The sequence below is a fragment of the Nyctibius grandis genome, chromosome 1 (genome assembly GCF_013368605.1).
Source record: "Nyctibius grandis isolate bNycGra1 chromosome 1, bNycGra1.pri, whole genome shotgun sequence".
Classification (NCBI taxonomy): domain Eukaryota; kingdom Metazoa; phylum Chordata; class Aves; order Nyctibiiformes; family Nyctibiidae; genus Nyctibius; species Nyctibius grandis.
Genome location: NC_090658.1, coordinates 104,119,540 through 104,133,886, shown reverse-complemented (window position 1 = coordinate 104,133,886; position 14,347 = coordinate 104,119,540). Strand labels below are relative to the sequence as shown.

General features: G+C 41.4%; 1 protein-coding gene across 11 annotated transcripts in view; it reads right to left on the bottom strand.

The window, feature by feature from the left end:
* DST (dystonin) overlaps positions 1–14,347 on the bottom strand; it is a 326,171-nt gene that overhangs the window by 266,815 nt on the left and 45,009 nt on the right. The window contains exon 1 of one of the 11 annotated variants that reach the window (XM_068410510.1): positions 7,136–7,152. The exons of the other annotated variants lie outside the window; for them this stretch is intronic. The gene's annotated coding sequence lies outside the window, so the exon portion shown is untranslated. Of the gene's footprint in view, positions 1–7,135; positions 7,153–14,347 lie in introns of those variants that run through there. 11 annotated transcript variants of the gene reach the window in all.

Sequence of the window (14,347 nt, the reverse complement as noted above, 5' to 3'; positions counted from 1 at the left end):
CCTTCCTCTGAAAATGATTCATGCAACCAGATGAGTTACATTTTTTACCAAAGAAAAAGAGCGTATATTGTAGAGTACTTGTACCACTAACAGATATGAACAATCAACAACTATTTGTTATTTGGTACTACAAGAGCAGTTTTGGGCACCTCAGTCTTAAGCTATGCATCACAGTACGTCATTGCAAAGAAATTTCAAAGGCAAAACACAGTTTTAACTTAAGCTTAAATACCATATATGTACCCTAACTTCAAAACACTTCTCCAGAACGACTTCTCCTACCTACAGGAAATCAGCCAATGCTCAGTGACTAGACAAGGGGAGTGAAGCAGTGTTATTGAAAGTCTTGAAACGCTTCTGAAATTCCTCATCTATTATAAAATCATAAAACCCTTTTAATGCATCTAGCAAAAATATACCAATTTTTAGAGGTATAACTGTACGTTGTCATGGTCTGCTCAGGAGAGAAGAGAGCAACTACTCTTCTCTCCCCTTCCTTTCTGTAATGGTAGTCCAAGGGCAGCCTTCCTGTTTGTAGCCCTTTCTAGGAGAGCCAACATAGCCCAGATTGTCAAACCCAGACCAGCTTGGTTCTGAAGAAAGGCTCCTTTTCTGTGCCTGTAAGAGGGAGGAGGAGTAAAACACTTCCCTTTCCGCAAAGAAAAGCAAAGCAAAATTGCTAGTTCTGCTAACCTTCTACATAATCTCCTCCCTCATCTGTATAGCTGAGTGCAGATATTCTACCTTTGCCCTATCAGGCACTTTGACAGTCAGGACAATACAAGCCTGTACATATATGCATACCTATACACACACATATTTTCATCCTCCCCATCTTTTAATTCTTGGTTAGTTGTAAACTCTTCAGGCAAAGATTCTTTTTTTACCTTTACAAGACTTGCAGTAACAGTACTATAACAGTAACATTATCAAGGTCTTCAAGTGATAACTGAATTTAAATACCTCATTACAGCAGGGATCTGTTCAGCCCCTAGTGTGGGAGGGTGCCTACACCACCTGATGACTATGTGTACTGACAGAGTATCTTTCACACTCCCTGTTGAAGCCAAGTGCCAGTAAGCAGAAAAGTACAAGCCAAAACCTGTTTAGAACTCCCTCCTCCTGAAAGCGCTCTCTCAACTGATCACATAAGGAACATGTGCACTCAAAGAAATTCAGATTAGGTGGACTAGATCCCTGCCCTGATTTCTAAAATGAACTTTGTGTGCTTATTCCTTTAGAGTTTTGGAAACCTTTTTCCCTGAGAAACTACTGTGTTCCTTTTCACAATTTTATTTCTCACATGAAAAGACTCCTATATTGGATGGTTGTCTACCGTCTCCTAAAAAAAAAAAAATCTAGATTAAGAATTATGGTCAACTAATTTTCCCATTCTTCCTACAAGCCTCTCTAACTCTATGCAGTGACTATGCCAAAAAGACTTTTCAGTTATGCAATGTAACTGTAATTCCAACATGAGAGAAAAATCACAAAGAAAATAACATTATTTTAATGTCAGGAGAGGGGGGGGCGTAACACCACCCCCTGTCGATCAGGTGATAAAGAGCCCGCCCAGAGAGGAGAGGGTGAGTCAGCAGTGATTGTGTGTGTCCCAGGGCAGGGGAGGCCACAGCCGTTTGCAGCTCGTTGGGGAGGGCGCTGACTCCCTCCCAGTGCACAAGGCGAAGAAGGTGCCAAGGAGCTGTGAACCAGGGGTGGCACCAACAGGTATTTCCCAGCTCAGTGAAAGAACAATGGTATCTACCCGGCGGAAGAAGACCAAAATGGATGTGGGAACCCAGACAGAGCTCCCACGGAAGGAGGCGATGGTGCAGGTCGCAGGCTGTAGGGATGCTACAGCGTCTCTGTGGTGACGGGGGCTGTGTGCGCTGTGAGCAGGTAGATGATCTGCTCGGCCAAGCGGCACAGCTGCAAAGCCAGGTTGAAAGGCTTCAAGCCGAAGTAGAAAGGCTTAGGAGCATTCGGGAGGCTGAAATGGAGATAGACTGGTGGAGCCAGGCTCTGCCTTCCCTGCAACAAAAAAGGGAGCACCTGTCAGAGAGCTCCCAGGATCAAGGGACCCCTGTACTCTGCCCCTCTCTCAGGTGGAAAACGATAACCTGGAGGAGAGGAGTGAGTGGAGGCAAGTCTATGGCTGTGGCAAAAGGCGAGTGCCCTCCTTGCCTACCTTGCCTCCACAGGTGCCTCTGAGCAATAGATATGAAGCCCTAGTGGAATACAGCCAGTCCAATGGGGATGTGGTGGAGAGGCAACCTATATCAGAGGTCCCACCACAGTCAGAAAAACCTGACAGGCGTATAGCTACCTCCTCCACAAGGAAGAAGAGAAGAGTTTTAGTGGTTGGAGACTCCTTCCTAAAGGGAACTGAGGGCCCAATATGCAGAGCTGACCCCCATCACAGGGAGGTCTGCAGCCTGCCTGGAGCCCGAATCAGGGATATCACCGGGAAACTCCCCAACCTGGTGAAGGCCACAGACTACTACCCCCTGCTGATCTTGCAGACAGGTGGGGAAGAAGCTGCATCCCGTAGTCTGAGGGGGATAAAGAAAGACTACAAGGCCCTAGGACGGTTAGTGAAAGAGTCTGGGGCACAAGTTGTTTTCTCCTCCCTCCTTCCATTTTCCAGTGATGACGTGGGATGGAATAGTAGGATTCTCTCTATTAAGGCCTGGCTACGAGACTGGTGCTACAGGCAGGGCTTTGGGTTCTTTGATAATGGCTGTTTTTTTCAGCATAGAAAACTATTCTGAGCTCAGATCTATGTATTCAGTACAGCTTTCAGATCTTTTTCGGCTTTTTTGGTCTTTTAAACACATTCTATTTTGCTGGAAAAGCAATACTTTTTATCTACTGTTTATTTACATTTTCATTTCCTGCTGATTTTGCTACATCTTTACATTATTCAAACAGTGCTGGCAATTCCATCTAAGTACAGGGTTCAGTTGCCCTGAAGATTAGTACAAAAACTTTCCCGAAGTCAGTAAATCAACCAGCAGCATCTAGAGCCGGAGATTCGGATGTTTCTGCATATGATCTAAATTCAACCTCCTCAGCCCAAAATCTCGACACCATTATATTATACATTTTTGATGTAGTGATATGCAACATGCTCTTTGGTCACCTTTCTTTTTCCCCTTGCCTCTACCACAGAGTGAACTGAAGCTGAAATTAGTGTTAACCCTAATCAACATTCTGTGCATTAAAATCTTTTCTTCTAGGGGGGCTGATGCTTATTACTCAACTTGTCTAGTCTGTCAGAGGGTACAATGCAAACCAGTGCAACTCATGAGCTGCTAACTCATCATCTTCATATCACAGTGAAAACAATGACTGAGCAGCAACCCAATTCCACTCTGCATCTCATCTCTTATTATTTACGGTGGCTGTTCGCCCTTGAGCTAGCCTAACTTGCCAAAAGGTAATGCGAGCAATCGAAGTTTTCAGGAAAGATGTAACTGGGGACCAATGCACAACCTTATCTAAGACAAATTAACAAGTTAGTCAGAACCTAAAATTAGGTATCCAGACCAAAGTTAATGTAAAGAAAATCTGTATATCCTATAGCTGAATTAGACAAATATGTTACAATGTACTATACTTGTTGCAATATACCAGCTGCAAAGCAATGACACCAAACAAGTAAAAATAGTAACTAGAAAACACACATAAAATAGTTATCACGCATCTAAAATAAGAAAAAGAAATGTCAGCAATCAAGCCAGGCACATACACCTCACAAATCAAGATACACTGAGCACATACAAAACCAACAACCATGGCATAGGGAACAAACTCTTGTATTAACATACAAGCAGTATTAAAAAAAAAAAAACAAAACCAAAACCTATCCAACCATGAGACAATCCCTTCTAGATCCTTTTTCAGCTATGCCTACTGACAACACGTTTGTAGCATACACACTTGTCTGGCCACCTTTCTTTAAAAGTGGATCAGTCATAAAACAGAGCACTTATCCATCCAAAAGTGTAACTTCATCACGTAGAAAAAAATAAGAGTGTGACATTTGCTCAGTTGTTCTCATCTGTGGTCCTGACGCACTGTATGTGCACAGTGAGACAGCACACTGATTCCCCAAAGATACCAACCATTGCAGACCACAAAGCACTGACTCACACCATTTCTGCAGTTTAATACGTCTATTCCAGATCTCACTAAAAATAAATCCATCCAAAACTGTCAGCATGTACTCATCTCTACACCGTTGAAAACACTGTTTATGTGGCACTCAGCCACATCATAAAACCACATCAAAAGTTGGAGCATCCCACTAATGAGAGTGTGAGGTGATGATCACAGCCCTGCAGAGAGCAAGAGCAGCTGCGCTTCAGGGGTGCCCATGCTCCCTACCATTCACTGGAATCCAAGGCACGTTCCCATGTCACTTTGGAAAGGTCACAGCCCCTCAGGCTTGGTGGCTGAAAACATTTATGGGCTACTAAGGGATTTCCAACAGGCTGTCAAAACTTTGTTGATGACAGTCATTTTCATGTCTCATCCTGTGTCTCTGTGTAAGAGTGACTGTCAGTTCCTGAGTACCAGTGACAGGCTGGCTGATTATTTTTTTTGCAGTTTCCAAATATTATTAAAGTTAGTCTTTTTTTTCAATCTACAAATGCCATTTTGAGATTTCAAAAAAATTTGTTTTTGCTCTAAAGAAAGAGAAAAATCCTTTTTCCACAAACTAATCAATTGAATATTTGGAATATATATGGTCACTCCATTTTAAAAATCACAATTTAATGCTACACATCCGCAGCATACGTTTGTGTGTCCACAGCATGTTTGTGTGTACACAAGCACACAAGTAAGTGCTCTCTGAAGAAGCCTTAAATCACAGTTATTCTGCTTTAAGGGGATAAGCTATTTTTATGAAAAATAAAAAATTTCCATTTTCCTCAATTTTGAGAAAACAAAAATAATTTCTTCCATACAAAAAAGGCTTCAAAAATCCTCTTCCATACAAATCATTGATATTTTTAGAAGTAATAAGATTTGCCCAAGGGAATTATATTTTTCACATTTCCCAAACTCTTACTTGGAACAAACAAATGAGGAATACAACACTCCATCAACACAACCAAGCAAAATTACTTTTGCATTTTTCACAGTCAGCTCTGCCAAAGGCTACAGGACAGACCACAGCAGCATACAACTGGCAACCATTTCACATTCTCCCAGATTTTTACTACATGACAATTCTGCAAACACGGATCATATGTAAGGCTTCAACTTTTAACTCTGCTGCAGATTGTTAATTATTCCCTTTTCTCCTCCGAACTAGCAGGCATGTTTCCACTGCGCTTAAGCTTACTCCAGTGTGGACTTGACAAATTTCAACGTTCAAGTAACTTTTCTATTACTAACAATATCAAAATCTTGTACAAAAAAATATGTACAAGTATTAGTGCATACTCCTTGCCATTAAATCTGAGAAGAAAGCGAGCACCTTTGGTGTAATCTACGCGTCATGATCTTACGCCAGTTTCTCAGTCAAGTACCCAACTTGTTCTCACTGCTCATATATAACTTTCTTGATTATTTAAGCATTGGTTGGAACATGTAGTAATAGCATCAAATCTTAAATTTACACCATTTTTTTTTGTTTCAGCCCTTCCTGAAACATCATTTCTCCGAGTTTGCTTATCCTTTGTACTGGAATAGTCCCTTAAAAAACACCCATTTTAAACACAAACTGAATTCATAATTGCAAAAAACAACTTATAAAGAGGTCAAAGCATCAGAAGCTTCTTATTCAAGCAGATGGAACACTTCATCAAACAAACAGAAATCAAACTAAATAAAACTTTTATTTACTTGGAATTTTTCCCCATAGCTTCGTAGTCCGAACAAAACTTTCTGGCTCTAAATCTGCACATACAATTTTTCCAATCTTACCATCATGAATTCTCCTAAAAATAGGACATCAGAATTTAGATTGCTTAATTAATATGAGTAGAAGCCCACATTCAATAATGATACTTACTAAAGCTTAGTAATTCAAAAAACCTAAACTTTTAATAATCTTTTCAGGATGGCTTTCAGACTACATCTATCCTAGCAAACTGAACACTAGCCTGGTGTTCCTCGGCACTGGAATTAAATCCCCAATACTGATAAGTTTTAGACAGAGCCATCTCTAGCTTGCTTTCAGCTCGTGCTGGTTGTCCGTCTCCCAGACAACTCTCAGGCACAGTTTGTGGTGAGCATGGGTCATGCACCATTCCCAATGGAGTTTGCCTGTGGCCCAATCTGGAGAAAAAGAGAATTTCAGAGTACAGAAGCAGGCTCCTCCATGGCAGTGGGCATCAGTATCACAGCATGGTCCTGATCACAATTTACTAGCATTGATGTAACCACACGACGAGTAACTTTAACTTTTTAATCCAGGTTTCAAAGTACTGCAACGACTGCCCTAAACTCCCTACCTCTAATCCTTGCAAACATCAATCACGTTGTCTGCTTGCATTCTGGAAAAATAAACGCTGCCTTCCCGAGACACGGCGAGTACAGTCAGGGCAGGCAATGAGGAGACACGGAGTGTATCAGATAGATCATGATTACTCTAAGGCAAACGTCTGATGTGGCTAGAAGCACAGTGCTCACTGAAAGAAGAGTTCATTACATCCCATTTCACCACTGAGCATAAGCAGACACACAAGGCAGCTAATACAGATTAGCTCACGCACTGTAAGCTCTCGTTTTATCTCAGTCTAGAGCAACTCGCCCGTTTTGCAACACCATAGCAATTACAGTTCCTTCAGATGAAGGCAGGAGCTGCATGAACCTGTGGTGCTTGTGAGGCTCGGTAGTTCTGAACAGCAGAAATGATCACATGCCCCGTGTCTCACTGGATTACAGTGTGCAAGGATGGTCACACCCTGTTACCAGTAAATCAGCATGACTCCCACTGCACATGACTGGCCAACACCATTCCCTCCAAGATAGACATGGAAGAGCCATTTCAGCTGCCTTGGTCAAGTACCACCTGAAACACTGCTCTCCTGAACTGAACACCCAACCCATCAGCTAAGTCCAAAGCATACTGCTTGTATTGCTCGCCTGTTTACACCACACTGCTGCTGTACTAACTCACCTATCCTTGAGGTGGGTAGAGGATGCAGCAACTGGTCTGGAGTGAGCCCTGATGTTCATCTGGAGGGAAAGGTTACCAGACAGCTGGTATCTTGGCAAGATTAACTAGGTTATGCACTTTAATACCATCTGTGAAGACACAGCTGTGCCTTCTTAACTTCCACATACCACAACAGAGGAGGCAACAGCCAGTAAAAGAAATCAAAATCTTGGGAACATTAAACCTGTTTCTATTTCTGCTATACTAAATGTGGTTCTAAAAAGAAGGGAAGTAAGTTTCAGATGAAAATCCAACAGCCATAGGGGAATTTCACGGTCCTGGTGAAATGCTGTTGCTTGGAGATTCAGGTAGAAATTTGTTGCTGAAATAACAGCCACCAAAAATAGCTCAAGTGATATTTGACTTGGCATAAGGTCACGAAGGCAACATTCAGGGACATGTGAGTGGATATTCATAAATTTCAAAATCACTGGATCCCCAGCTGACCTTGCAACAACAGACTCTTTGACAGTTACGAGAAGCTTTAGTATAATGAGGCAAGGACAAGATGCAGAAAATCTGTACCACTGGGTGGCAAGCCAAAACATCATTAAAAAAAAAAAAAAGACAATTTGCTTCAAGCACAAAAAATAGTCAAGGACCGTCAGTAACAAATTCTACATGAGACTGTGCAAGACCTTGCAAGAATCTCTTCCGTACTTCAACTGCGCATCTCTAGCATGCCTCAAAGAAGCTCATCGAGCAGATAATCCTCTCCTCTAAACTAAAACATCCTGGGCCTATAAGCAGCGGTTCCTATCCACAGTACTTAACTAGCCAACAACCACGTCAACTCCTGCAGCAGTCACTGCAGCTCCTTCAGGTCTGGATGGACTTCCCCCGTCACAGTGGGCCATGAGACCGTGACAGGCAAGGAAGCACATCAGTAGCCACAGAGACAGAGAGAACGAATGCATCTTCTGTCCACCTGTACAACTCGAATGACCATAAACTTTTCCCTCCTGAGTGACAGGATGCTGCAAAGTGGTCTCCATCCCATTGTTTATGGAACATGTAGTAATATTGGAAATAACCACTCTATGGAGAGGAAAAAGGAAAGACAACGTATAGGGCAGGGAGGGAATAAGTGATTTAGTGTGTGCAACTAGATTCAGCAGCAAGGTGTTTATTAGCCCGTGCTGAAGGGAAGCCTTGACAGTTCTCTTAACCACCAGGGGATCTGAATTGCTGACTCAGTCTGGCTACTGCCCCTAGGCCTGCCCTGCTCGGAGCCTGTGGGGCTGGGCCCCATGGGCAGGCTCTCTGCTAGCCTGCTTGTCACACTGGGCTCCCAGTCCCTCAAAGAGCAATCAGCGCTCGTGGTTCCCCAACAAGTTCCTCAGAGTTCCCATCCTCTTATCTCAATGACAGATTAGAAGATATTACAGAGAAAAGAAATAATGGGTGTCTTCCAAATCCTCACTGTTGTTTCCATGCAAACTGCTCCAGTTGCCTGTTGCAGCCCGATTCTCCTGGAATTTTTATAGTTTCCTATCAGAGATCACTGTGTGGATCCTCTGTTCTCAATGGAGTGGAGGACATTATCCGTGCGTTCAATTAAGACATCTACATCCTCTGTCAATATTGAATATGTTAGTGGAATTGCTTTGGCTCTGGTTCTTTGTGGAAGAGTTACCATATAGTAGAGTTCAGCTCAGGGTTTCACCCTATTCTTTGAATTTTGTATGAATACAAACACCAGCAAACAAAAAGCTATTACAGCCCTAGAGGCAAAGACTAGAACCTACGCTTTCCTCTCCTGAACACCAATCCATAACTTGCTTTCCTTTCAGCCTTCTTACGCCTATATGTTCACAGAGTAACTCAGTTTTAAGAGAAAAACATTGCATTTCTACCAAAACATCCAAAAACTTGTGGCATTCTGGGTTGCAGATAATCAAAACCCCTGAAGAGCAGAGAGGCCTAAAATTACATCCAATTCTCAGGGAAATACTCAAATCACTGCTATTCTTATGCAAATTCACACAGCAGCAGCATTCCGTTTTGGATTAGGTTTCCCTGGTTAGTAAACCAAAGAAAACATCCCGGCAGTTTGTTATCTGACTCTTGGCGTACAGTGAACCCTAGGCAGAAGACAAGAGCATAACCCCCGACAATGCAGTATTTCTGAGAAGTCACAGATACTCAAGTGCTTTTTAAGTCAAACACTGATGCTCCTCATAAATTCAGATGCCTAAAGAAGCTGGCAGCAGTGGAAAGCAGCTAACCTGGACTGCTGTATGGAACATCCCAATTCAGGCAGGATTTAGGACTGGATTTTGCCCTTTGTTTTCTATATGGTCTTGTTACATATGCCCTTACTGCTAAATGTCACTGAGTTTGCATTAAGGCTTTAGTACTTCTCAGTCTTCATTTCTTGGTTGCACCAAACAAAGGAGTTTTCTGTACACTGGGTGGTCTGAGGGGTGGGTATCAAATCAGCATAACAACACACTGCAGAGCATTTCTTCCAAGGATGACAGTATTTTCCAAACATTAGCTAATTATTTTTCCAACTAGTGATACATACGCATGAAGCACAAGGCTCTCCTAGCTCCTAAGAGAGCTCTCTTCCCAGCTCCTTACTGTCTGTTGAAGTCATTTCTCAGTACCTTTTAAGTTATGCAATGAACTTATTCTACAGCTCTTCCTTCCCATCACTGAGTTGTTAGGCTGAAGGCTGAAGTAATTAAGCCCTGCTAATAATAAGAGCCATTATCTTAAAGCACACATTTGATCTTCCTATCAAGGCCCATATAAAGGCAGTGCCTTTATCTCAATTCTTCATCTTCCCTCTAAGACTTTTGATGCTTCATATTCTCTAAACACTTTTCTGAGATCTATACCTCCCTAAACCAAATATTGTACTGGTGTTACAATTTAGTCCACTCAGAAATGGGGGGAGAGGGACCAAACAAACAAAAAAACCCTATAAACTCAACACTAAGAAGTATTTAGTCCATCACATTTTAAGATTAATTCAAGAGTTTCTTCAGGAATTTCATAACTATTTGCACAGCACCAAAGAGTAACCAGAGCTACTTATTGCAGTTATGCTCCCTGAGCAGACACGACGACTGCTGACTGCTACGCTCATCTGTACCGAAATCACTGATCTGAACTTCTCCATACTGCTTTCTGATTAAAAGCTCAAAAGCGTGAAGCGAGAGGCCTTTTTTTTTTCCTCAAGTAAACAGACATCCGTAATTGAGAAAGTGCAATGCAGATACCTGTCAGAAGATTTTAATCAAACCTTACCAAAGCTGTATAAAAATATTAATTTTATGTTCACAGAAACTGCATCAATAACACTGTCTTAACACATCATTAAAATGAATTATTTTCACAGAGTAGTTTTTCAACTACGTAATTTCTAGAAAGGCCGACACTAAACAGGACGTGATATAACACAACTGGCCAGGAAAGTACAGAAAGCCAAGCAGGTGTAAACCACACTCCGATATGAAAAGTTGCCATGCATGTATAATGAGGCCAGGAGAGAGAACAAAATTACAAAGAAAGAAATTAATTACTAGTGAAAAGGCAATTTAAAGAAGAGAAACTAGGTGAAGCAAAAGACAGGCCTGCATGGACCTGTCATGGTGCAGTGGAGGCCGGCGGCCCCCTGGGGTTGGGGTGCTGGGGGCAGCAGGGGCTCCCCATGGAGGGGCAGCAGTGCAGGGCCTGGCACCCAGGGCCCGTCCCACCAGCCCAGCCAGGAGCAGGGTGGCTGGGGGGCACCGGGGCAGCCCCAGCCCCTGGCACTGGGTGCCTCCCCGGGTACTGGCTGAGGCTGGCCCATGCCATGGGCCTACAGGTGGGCCCAGCTCACAGCTATGCAGGGCAGGGCTGCAGGGAGCTGGAGACCGGCTCTTCTGCAGCATCACTGGGGCAGGGGCTGATGGCCTGTGAGGCTGACATGAGGTCCTGGGCCATGGGCAGGGTGAGGGAGCCCCAGAGGGGTGGGCTGGGACAGTCAGGCCTGTTACTGACCTCCTGGTGGCCTGGACAAAAACAATGCTAACAGCAACTGTGATACCAATTAGAACCTAAAAATAGCTTTCCCCTGATGTCAAAAGTGAAAATGTCCCAAGAGGTGAGATAAAAAGCTCCACTTGCAGATAAAAATGTTATCATACCAAAAACATCAGCAGACACACAAAAATTCCTGTTCACAAACTTTGCACAAGAAGCAGTCAGATCATGAAGGACAACACTCTTCATAAAGCAGCCAACAGTATCCATCAGGAAACGTTCAGCATGGGGAAAATGAAGTGGGTGAAGAGGGAAATACATCTATGTAGTTAACCAAATTTAATAAAAATGCCATTAGTGCTTTCCAAATCAGAAAAAAAAATATACTGCTAATTTTAAAAGGTTAAATCTTGACCTCTTCATTCAGTCATTACTTTGATTAATTGCTTCAAGATATAATTTAACAGCTACTCATCTGCATTATTACAGAATGTACTGCCAGTATTTTGGACAAGATTTAGGATCACTTGCTTTTAAAAATGAGGAAGGCACTCCTGACATCATCTTGTTCAAGTTTTAGAAAAATTTTAGAACATCACTATGAGGCCACCAAACAGCTGAAAACCTTACTGCAGTTAAGATTTCAAAAGTCAAAAGTGGTGCTGGATTTCAAGAAGGCAAATAGTAGTGTCTTTGAATTACTTATATTAAAAATAACCAAGATTTATAATTATAAAACACAGTAAAGCATAACAGGTAAGTCACAAAGAAGCAGGAGAAACTAAAACTACAGCAACATAATTCAAATATGTATCGTAACAGGAGAAAACGAGAAAACATTAGGTAATAAAGGAAAATTCTGCCTTACAATAGACACATATCCCCCTATTTTTCTAAAACTTTCTTCACCAAAAGGGTTGTCAAGCAGTGGAACAGGCTGCCCAGGGAAGTGGTAGAGTCACCACCCCTGGAGATATTTAAAAGATGTGTAGATAGAGTGCTTAGGGACATGGTTTAGTGGTGGACTTGGCAGTGCTGGGTTTATGGTTGGACTCGATGATCTTAAAGGTCTTTTCCAACCTAAATGATTCTATGATTGTAAGTACCATAGACACTGTTAGATGATGGAATAATGCTATGAAGTCATTTTAAAAGAGAAAAAGGGGGAAAAAAAAAAGGAAAAAAGAAAAAGGGAAAAAAGAAAAAAAAAGCACAATGTTGAGCCTTTTTCACATGAACATTATGAGATATAATTTACTTCGGTACCAGCAGGCTAGTAATCTAAATGCCCAATGCCAACAAATAAACAGACACATACTATCAAAGTTTGCTATGCCAGAAATGTTTCCTCAGCAAGACAGAAGCCCTACACAAGCAACGGCTGGAAAATCAGGATAACAAACAAAACAACAGACATAGTAGCTATCAGAAAGAAAAGAGAGTTTTGTTACAAATCAGACAATAATGTACATGTTCATGGACGACCAGAATCAGGGAAGCAGTGAGACTAGGCATGCCACTGCAATGGCTAAGTATCTGAATAAACTCTCTACTGAGCAAGGACCTAGTCTTTAAGACAATTTGTTGTTCCTTTCCCCTCAGCCTCCTTTACAGAAAAATTAGCACATTCCACCGCAGGAAGAAGCCTCAAAGAAAAAATGATATAGCTGCACAGGACACCTAAGCACATCCACCTACACGCAGCTTACATAGCCAACTACCATCATCTTACTACAAATTCACGAAGAACTTAAGGTATTGGAGAAAAAAAGCTGCTTACAAAAACTTACACTAAGTACATCACCATTCTCCAGATTACTTGCAAGAAATAAATGAAGAAGCTTGAGAAATTACTGATGTAGCTCTGATTAGTTCTACTGGGAGTAAACGGAAAGCATAAATTAAAACAAAAAGAAGCCTAAAATACTGGGAAAGATACTGAGAATATAACATCAAATTCCCATAATTTCTGCAATGATAAATCAAATTCCTCCATAATTGTCTGGACTCCTCCAAGTTAAAAACAAAAAAGGGGGGGTGTGTGTATATATATATAGGTAAATAGAGGGAAAACTGACATATATGTCCAAAAGTTGAGTAAAAATAACTAGGTTACAGTGTATAATCCTTTTGTAGCCTGAAAAATTACTTACAGAATAATAAAAGTCTTGAATCTTGGCTGCCTTCCAATGTGAGAAGAATGGTGTGGTTTTCCAGAAATCATCAATGCATTCTGCATTTATTACAGATTTGGAGAAGGCAATAAACAAAAAAATGGGATCTTTTCTAATGATATAAGTGTCTTCAGATTGGGAGAACTCCAAAATTTTAAGACTCAAATCCAGCTTATTGAAACTGGAAAGATTATTAGACAATGACAAATAAATTTAAATAAAAAGAAAAGAAGTATTGGGAATGAAAAACAGAAGCTAAACATCTCTGAACTACCAAGACCATCAGCTGCCTGCTAACTGCACAAAGATCAAAAAACTTTACACTTGGTATTCTAGAACTATCTAAAAGGAAAAAAAAAAAAAAGAGGGAATTCTTAAATACATAACAAAGACACATAAATCAGTAATACAACAAAGGTACTACATACAATCACACCGTCTCATCTCACAAAGTACATCAGTAGTAGGAGCACTGAAGTGCATGTACAGTCGTTAAATGCTTCAGTACTTTGGCACAGAGAGAATGTGGAAGCATAAAGGGATTGTAGAAGCTGAGATTTTTAATCATACAGAACTAAAAGCATTTTAACAAAAATAAAATATATGAAAAGACCAAAAAATGTTTATTAGGCTCCCTTTCACTTATTTGCTAGCCTGACAAAAATCAAATTGCAAGCAGCCTCCATTATCTCACATAGCATCTGAGCCATTTGTCAACACTAACTGCTAGTCATTGAGACAAACACTGTGATGGCCTGCTTATTTACTCAGAAGAAGAGGGGAAAAAAAGCAAATAAATCAACTTAAAATTATTTATCAGCTAAGTCATTAAGCCAATCCATGGAAAACAAGCCCTGGGGGTTTAAAATGCAGTGAAGATATAGAAGATATCTTAGTGAATTGCATAACTAATTAACCTGGTCACACACAGCAGGGACTGAGCGTTTCTTTTCACTGGCAGCGCCAGGTCCAAGCATGAAGCTGGATGAACTCTCTCACCCTAAGCAGCAATGCTCACACATCC